This window comes from Anastrepha obliqua, chromosome 1 (genome assembly GCF_027943255.1).
Source record: "Anastrepha obliqua isolate idAnaObli1 chromosome 1, idAnaObli1_1.0, whole genome shotgun sequence".
NCBI classification, from domain to species: Eukaryota; Metazoa; Arthropoda; class Insecta; order Diptera; family Tephritidae; genus Anastrepha; species Anastrepha obliqua.
Window position 1 is genome coordinate 149813381 of NC_072892.1, and position 9041 is coordinate 149822421.

Sequence of the window (9041 nt, forward strand, 5' to 3'; positions counted from 1 at the left end):
TGTTCATAATTTACTTAAAGGTTTGACATTTACGAAATGGGACGCTATACGCTTGAACAAAATTGGGAAAAATTGAAAACCTATTTCCAAAGTGGTAAGTCTTCTTCTTCTTTTCTGATGAAGCTCATTTTCACATCGGTGGCTACGTCAATAAGCAAAATTGTCGGATTTGAGGCTCAGCAAATCCACACGTTACTGTAGAGAAGCAAAGGCATCCCCAACGAGTCACTGTTGATGTTGCAGTTTTTGGTCTGGCGGCATCATCGGGCCATTTTTTTTGATGCGATTGATCCTTTAAAACACGAAATCGAAGTTGCTACTCATGAAATTGGAGCCCAAATAATCGAAAATGTGCTTAAAAAGTGGGTTGATCGAATGGCCTTTTTTAAAGACAGTCATGGCAGTCATTTGAACGATATTATTTTTCATTCATAAATGACAATGTTCAATCTTCAAAATAAAAAACAAGTTTGAAAAAATATTGATTATTTTTTTTTATAGCCAATTCAAAAAGCAAATTTTACATGACCCACCCTATAAAACAACGAAAATTCAAATTAACTGGGAAATCTTTATTATTTTTGTGTAAAACTATTCATAACATTTGCCTTCAGTAAACACCAATTTTGAATTGCTCGAACTCGCAGGAGGACTGCGGTCGGTATCTCATAAATAACTTTAGCACTATTGGCTTCCAATTCCTCAATCAAAACTGGTTTGTCCGCAAAGCATTTAGACTTTACACATTCTTTTTTCCTTGTGCACTCCACTCGGGAGCATAGGGCCTCGACAAGACTCAGTCTTGCGTTGGTTTCTTTAATCTATTTGATTTCTGACAGGGTAGGTGATTAGCCTGCCGCTACCAGTCCTAAGTAGTGCGAATGCCCACCTGACGTTGCTTAGGAACAACGCCTTCTTGCTGCTTGAAGCGCCATCTCTGTGTCACATTTTTTCTGGCAGAAGGATCACACAGATGGTTGAGGACTTCGCTAAATTTGGTGTGTCTGAGCTATTGCCGCGATTGCCCGCTTCCTCTTGCTGGCGTCACTATTGCAATGTTTAACTGTGTGTTTTTCTTTGTTTTGGGGTTGAGGAATGAGGAAAATTATTATTATTATTATTTGTTTTTTTTTATAGAAACTAGGAAAGTAGGTAAGTTCGGAAAAGTGCAAGGACCGTGCTTTCCGTGGGATTCGAACCCACAACGTCTGGGATGCCAGGCTAGTGCACTTACGCTAGACTACCGAGGCCGCCTTTGCTTTACACATCTCCACAAATAAGAGCTAGTTTTGAATGACTGCGGGCTGTTTTTTAACCCAAATACGACAAGTTTGCTTAAATATGTAGCCACTAAGCAAAAAATGGGCCTCATCGCTAAACACCACAAGTTGGCCTGAGCGCGCGATGAACTCTTCTCACAGAGTATCGATTTTCGTAATAAAATTGTATGATTTGTGAACGTTACTCAGTCTTTCCATGATGAAATGTCAATAAATACGAAAAAATTATTATTTACAATAGTTTTCCAGTAGTCGTGCATGATCTGTCAATGGAAAAAGTACCTCCAATCTGATAAGCCTTAATTTAAGAGTGGTATTTTCAGCAATTTTTTTACACTAAAAAAAATGTATTATATAACGATATTTAAATTTTTAACGGGTTTAATTTATGAAAAAAAAATGTGTTTGTTATAATTTAACAAATGGCGCGGGAATTGGCCCTCTCGAAAAATTAGACCTGAACGGTGCTGCCCATTTTGGCTCTCCTTTTCATCTTAGGCATAAAAACCAAAAAAATTATTAACCAGTTTGACTGTAAATACAATATATCCCGTACTAGAATAAAAAAAATAAAATTTGACAAAATGGAATTGAATTTGACCCTCTAAAAATCGAGTTTTTTAAGTTAAAAAAAAAAAAAAATAACTGAAATATTATAATAATATGATTCTAGTACGGGCGATAGCCATTGATGATGTGAATGTTGTGACAACATACAGGATGGCGCACGAATCGTGCTACAAAAACAAAACGTAATAACTTTTTTTCTAATCAATGTATTTAACTTTTTGTTTTTTTATTGTATAGATAATTCAATTTTATTTTATGTAACTAATTAGTTTTGAAAATAATAGAACGTAAATGACCTCCATGCTCATTCACGCATATGCGACACCTGATGAGAAAATTGTTCATTGCGCACTGAAGGGTTGAAGTCGGGATCGCCTCAATTATTGTTGTGATGGACTGCTTCAATTCAGTCAAATTACTTGGTTTTGCTTTATACACCCCTTGTTTGAGATAACCCCATAAAAAAAAATCTGGTGCAGTGAGGTCAGGTGACCTTGGGGGCCAGCGGAAAGTGGAATTTCTGGATATCAATTTATTTCTAAATTTTCGTTGGAACTCCTCCATAACCGGTCTGGCTATATGTGCAGTTGCTCCATCTTGCTGGAACCAAATGCTGTTAAAAGGGATACGTCTTCGCCGCAGTTCTGGATAAAAAAACTCCTTCAACATGTTTAAATAACGGTCCCCATTTACAGTCGCTGTTACACCGTTTTCTTCGAAGAAGTATGGCCCGACAATGCACCTTGATGAAACTGCGCACCACACTGTGACTCGTTCTGGGTGCAGTTCCATCTCATGGAGTATTTGCGGATTTGATTGACTCCATATACGGCAATTTTGCTTGTTTACATTGCCGTTTAGATCAAAATGGGCCTCATCAGACATAAACAAACAATTTCTGAAGTTGTTGTCTTCTTCGGCCATTTCAATAATTTTTTGGCAAAATTCCAGGCGAATAGGCAAATCCAGAGGGTTTAATTTGCTTGTGATTTGAACTTTGTACGGAAACAAGTTTAAGTCATCATGAACTATCCGCTGCAATGACCGTCTGCTAACTCCAATTTGCGCCGACAAGTTACGAGTCGAAACTCTAGGTACGGTCTGCGTGCGATGCTTCCAGATTCAGCAAACATGTTCACCAGCCTCATAATGGTCCATCTGCTCGGGGGAGTGCCGCCAAACTCCCGCCTAAATTCCCTTTGGACGGAAATGATGGACTGCAAAGCATGGTACCGCTGCACTATCCAAATCCTCTTTTCGGTATCCCAAGCCTCCATTTTTTGTAAATCTAAATACTAATCTGCAAAATAAAAAAAAAAAGCCGATTACTCACACAGAAAAAAAGTTATTACGTTTTGTTTTTGTAGCACGATTCGTGCGCCACCCTGTATTAAAGTTTCAGACGATTCGGCTGAACATTTTTTTTTTTGAACAACCCCAGGAGAAAAAAATAGTTTTGAGATAATTCAGTTTTAAGTTTTGAGAGGGGATATTTTCCATTGATGCTTGACGAAACTGACTCAGTAGAATCGAAAGTACTGGGAATATTCTTCCAAAAAGGTTACAGTATATTCTTAAAAGCCTATACTATCGAAATATAAAAAAAAATCGATTTTTAGAATTCTTGATGCCCAATCATTTGGCGCGAGCTGTACATATAAAGAAAAACAAAACATCAAGGGAGTAATTACGCAGGAAAAACTCGTACTATTTTATTTATGATAAATGTGGAAACTCGCTTACTGAAATTAAATTTGTATCAGAGTTCCTCAACCCTCCTCCCTAACACACTGTAGGAATGAGTGCATTGCATAATATGATAACCGTCACACTTGACGAGGTAAATCAGTGCGGTCGCACAGGAAATGGAAATCCATTATTTATGGAATACCTAAACACAAACAATCAATCCGGCATGCATTAAATTACGTTTATTTTTATTTATTTTTTGCATACACAAATACGAGCATATCACACTTGTAATTCAAAAGAGACATATTTCTTTGGCAGAAAATATGAAATAAAAATTTCAACATGGTGTCATATAGAATGGCATGAAGACAAGCAACATTAGTTTGTCAGAAGTTCACAACAAAAACCGAGTTGATCTTTTTCCGACTAGTAGAAATTCTAAAGCCATAAAATATTAATTGTGAAAAATTTTGAGTTTTGTCACTTTGTACATGTACATGTAATGGATTCTGCATGGCTCTGTAGCGAGGAAGATGATACTGCCAACATGTGCTGCCCTCATGTTCACCACTGATGCATAAGCAGGACAAACATAAGGGAAAATATATTTTACCAGAGCAAGAAATAAAACGCAAACAAATATAGGAGAAGTAATTAAATTTATTGAGGAAGTTAGGTTTAGAGTGATACTCTTAATTTATGAACGAGGAGCGATATATAATACCTTTCAGGTCGCAGTGCTAAATCCCTTCACAATAATAATTATAATAATGTAGCTATGTGCGCTATACGCTAAATTGGAGGGAAACTTGAGGCAGACAGGACCTTACACACTAATCGTAAAGACTTCAGGCCTATCAGTCTTACGTCCTTCCCCCTGAAAATTCTGCAAAGGACTGTCGATGAATATTTACGGTGCGTTAAACCAATCAGCAGATTCACCCGGCACAATACGTCTATATAAAAGGCAGATCTACAGGAACGGCTTTACACTCCCTTCTCCGGTTCCTGGAAATGAGTCACTGCTTATGCCGACGATTTGGCAATCGCTGTTAACGACTGGTATCCCAACACGCTTATGGATATTCTGACCTTTCACATGGCAACTCTGTAAGTAACTGAACAGAGAATAGTGGGCTGATCAGGGGAACATCAAATCAATGGAGGCAATTATACTAAGATCAACGGTTACTCAGGAATGCCCGGCAGATAGCACCGTCTTCAAGTTCAGTCTTATATGGGCTATGGGACCCAGAGATATTGACAGAAATCGCAAGGCCGATGAGCTAGCCAGAAAGAGTACAAATCTTCTACTGCTTGAAAACAGAGGCAATATTAGAATTCCTAAGGCAATTTTCAAATTAAGGATAAAAAATCATATTCTCAAGGAAGCCAATAGGTTATGCAGATAAGCAAATTGTTATGTCAGAACCAGCTAGTTTTCCGCAAATAGATAAGAAAAGATGAGGAGAATTGCTTAACCTTTCAAGAGAAAACATCCTGATGGCCGGCTAGAAATATTTTCGCGTGAATACTGCAGAAGTTGTAGAGACGAGAAAGAGGAAGAAGCAGTAGAACACTTCCTCTGTAATTGTCTAGCCTTGGTTAGTAATAAAGCATGGTTGTTAGGAAAGTACCATCTTGACTCTCTCACGAAACTATTCGGTATTGCGATAAAACCTATCCTGCGCTTCAGAACTGGTGCCATGATAAATAAATACTGAGGTTCCATGTTACACAGTGGTATCACAACGGACCTACATGACCTAAGTGAGTGGCTACTCTAAACCGACTGCCACAAAACCCTAACCTAACCTAATGTGGCTATGTACATATTCACACAGCCATTACACAGTTCTGCCCCAGAAGAGCGAGATTAGTTTATGCAAAAACGGCTCTTTGAAATGCATCGTTAAGTCTTAGTATTAGCCAGATTTTCGAATTTACTCAAAACTGTCGTATTATCGCATTTAGTTAGAAAAAAAATATTAGTCTAACGGTTAGACGCAATAGAAGTGAAACCTTCCGTAAAACAAACTGAGAGAGAATGAGACGAAAGCAGCATTAGGAGCGGGATAATTATAGGTTCATTATAATATTGCTATAGAGTTCATATTTTATTTTCTTCATTTTATTATTATTCATCCTCAATGTTTTCAATTTCAACAAATGATACGAGTGGCTTATGATAGCTAAAATATGATACAAATGCTTTGGTTTCGATGTTGTCAACATATCTTTGAAATACCGCGTCAATGGTTGTTTTTGATCGTGTTGTCGATTCAGTGCGATTGTTACACATTTTTAAATTGAATGTTGGATTGAGAAAGTCAATTAAAGGAACCGCTGTGTCCAATGCAAAATTTACGTTAAAATCGCCACTTAAAATCATTGGAACTTTATTGTAATCTTTTCTAAGTATCTGCGATACTTCTGGTGTATACTTTATTAAATTTTCGTGAATGAATTCCGTGATGCTATTTATTGATTGATTCGGTGAAATATAAATTGCCACAATTAAAACTGTTTTTCCATTGCTCAATCTGGTTTCGCATGCACATATTTCTCCCACTTTAGAGAGCTGAACAGACAGTGATTCTAGTTGCTGTGCATTCAGATCTATCTGTGGAGTTACAATACGAGCACCGTCATTTTGATTGTGGTATATTGCAACACCGCCTGCAATTGCGGTAAATATTTAAAAATGAAAATATTTACGAATATAAAAATACGGACGCAATAGAGCACACGCATCGTAACGCGTATATTACACAGACGTACTAACATACACACAAACATTCGTAGGACGCTTGGTCTAAGCAAGTATTAGGTAGTGTAGTATAGGTATACATAATGCTTTCTCGCCTACCGTGGCTCCGTAATACGCAGGCGCGCACACATACGTACTAGCATACATACATACGTATGACGCTTGAACTAAACACCAAAGCAAGTAATAGGCAGTGTAGTATACATACTACAATACTCACTATACTAGCGTGGCTCAGCAGTACGCAGCCACACACATATACGTATATCAACATATAACGCTTGGTAGTGTCGCTTTTTCGTTTCATCGAGTCTCAAATCACTCCCAACGATTCTAAAGAAGTTTTCACTTCAAAAAAAAGTTAAAAGTATGATCAGATAGAAATTATAGTATATGCGTTTACCATGCAGGCGTCAAAGTTACCATGGACATCGAGCTGTCAAAATGTGCGGTAAGGCCTTAAATTTCATAATGCATCGCTTTTTGCAAGCACTTCCCGAAAATACGGAAATTATTTAGAAATATTTTCGAAATCCCGGCTTAGTTGTAAATACGCGGCGTGAATTTTCGACGTGTGGGCGGTTGCTCTCGAGTGATGCTTATTTTTGGCTCAGTAGCTATGTTAACAAGCAAAATTTCGATTACTGGATTAAGATTACTGGATAAGATTCAATGTTTGGTGCGGTTTATGGCAATAGTGGCATCTCTTATGTCTTTCGAGGTGAGAAAGAAAAGCCCGTTACCGTTAATACTTCTCGATATAGAGTGATGTTAGCCGACTTTTTGTTATCAAATCTTGAAAACTTAGCTGTATCCTAGCTAAGGTTTCCACAAGATGACGCTACATGCTGTAGAAGTGGTGCAATGCTCAAAATTGTGAAGGAGAAACTCAAGGGCAGGGTCAAATCACGGCAAACGCTCAACAAATGGTTGTCGCGTTCATGCGAATTGAAACCACTCGATTTTTTCCTCTGTGGCTGAGTACCTAGTCTACGCTAAGAAGCCAACTACTTTGAACATGCTTGATATCGAGACGCTATTGCCGGAATAATGCCGCAGGTACCGATTGTCCATTTAAGCCGGAGCGAAGCCGGAGGCCATTTAAATTATTAGCAATTCGATGTCAAGTGATTCAAGTATTGTGGATATTATCGTCAGTTCTTCTAAAGACTAGTTTATTGGTTGGCTTGAATATAATAAAGTTAAGCCATATAAAAGTAAACTGAAAAAATGTACATTTTGACAATATTCACAATTTGGGGAACAAGTCTTCGAAGCGAAATATCTTCGTTTATTTGAATTTCTTAAAGAGAAAATACTTTTGAAAAAAAATTATTTGAGAAAAAGTTTTTATTTTGAAATTTTATGAAAAAAAAATATCTTAGGTCATTCGCATACAAATATCTATAACTTAATTCACAATATCTTTAAGGAACAGACAGTAATAGATATAAAAGAGGAAAAAATAGACGGAGGTGAAAAGTAACCACGAAGACGATGTTGTAAAGAAAATCGCAGCTATCAAAACATTTCTGTTTGAAAAGGATAATTATGTCAAAACAGACTGTCTAAACCATTGCAAACCTACAGTTGCTCACCGCTTCATCACTACGAATCAACCAGTTTTTTCTCGACCGTCTTTCTTCAGAAAAACTGGCCGCCGCGCGAGCTGAAGCTCTTGATGAAACTGGGAATATGTAGACCGTCCAGCAGTAATTAGACAAACCCGCTGCATATGGTCCGAAGAGCTGACGGGTTTTGGAGGTCATGAGGTCATTCCTGCACGACGTTACCCAAATACTTCTAACTAGGAAAATAAAGTCATCTCTTCGAAAATCGATTTGCTGAAAGCCCTCCACCAGATCCGGATTCACCCAGAGAACGTTTGTACGACAGCCATTACAACATCATTCCGCTTATACGAATTTACACACATGACCTTTGGCTCGCGCAAACGTTTCAAAGAGTCTTAAACGAGGTTTTGCATGGTATTGATAACATTTTCCTTTATTTGGATGAAATCTGTGTAGCTTCAGGTTCTAAAGAGGAGCATCATAAAAACCTGCGTTTAGCACAAACTCACCATAAACGTCGCAAAGTCAGTTCTTGGCGTACTAAAACTTGAATTCTTTGGGAATCTTATCAAAAGAAATGGTATAACACCGATTCTAAGTCGTACAGCGGCAATTACACAATTAAGTCTGCCTACTATAGCAAAAGAACTGAAACATTTTCTCGCTATGGTTAAATTTTACAACCGCTCTTGTTACTGTCTGCGCTGTTCCATCAAGCACCGCTGTTAAAGATATTCGCCGAGAGCTTGATCTGATGAAAACATTTGTCATTTCGAAGCATGCAAGGGAAACCTGGCGAAGTGCAGCTTGATTGCTCTTCCTTTACCTAATGCGACACCTACTTTATGGCTTGACGCTTCGGACAATGCTAGCGGGGCTGTTCTACACCAGGTTGTAAACAACACGCTCCAACCTTTAAGTTTCTTGCAAGGATCATTTTCAAAAGCTGAACAACGATACAGCACATAGAGAACTTTTTGCACATAGAAAACTTATTGCTTATGTTCGGTGCAATGTGGCATTTTCGTTTTATAGTAGAAGGTCGAAATTGTCACATATAGACCGACCATAAGTCATTCATTTCTGCTCTTCAGCAACGCCTGGAAAAAGCCTCTTAAGCTCGTCAATTAGACTTCATCGTGCAAATTGCGACGG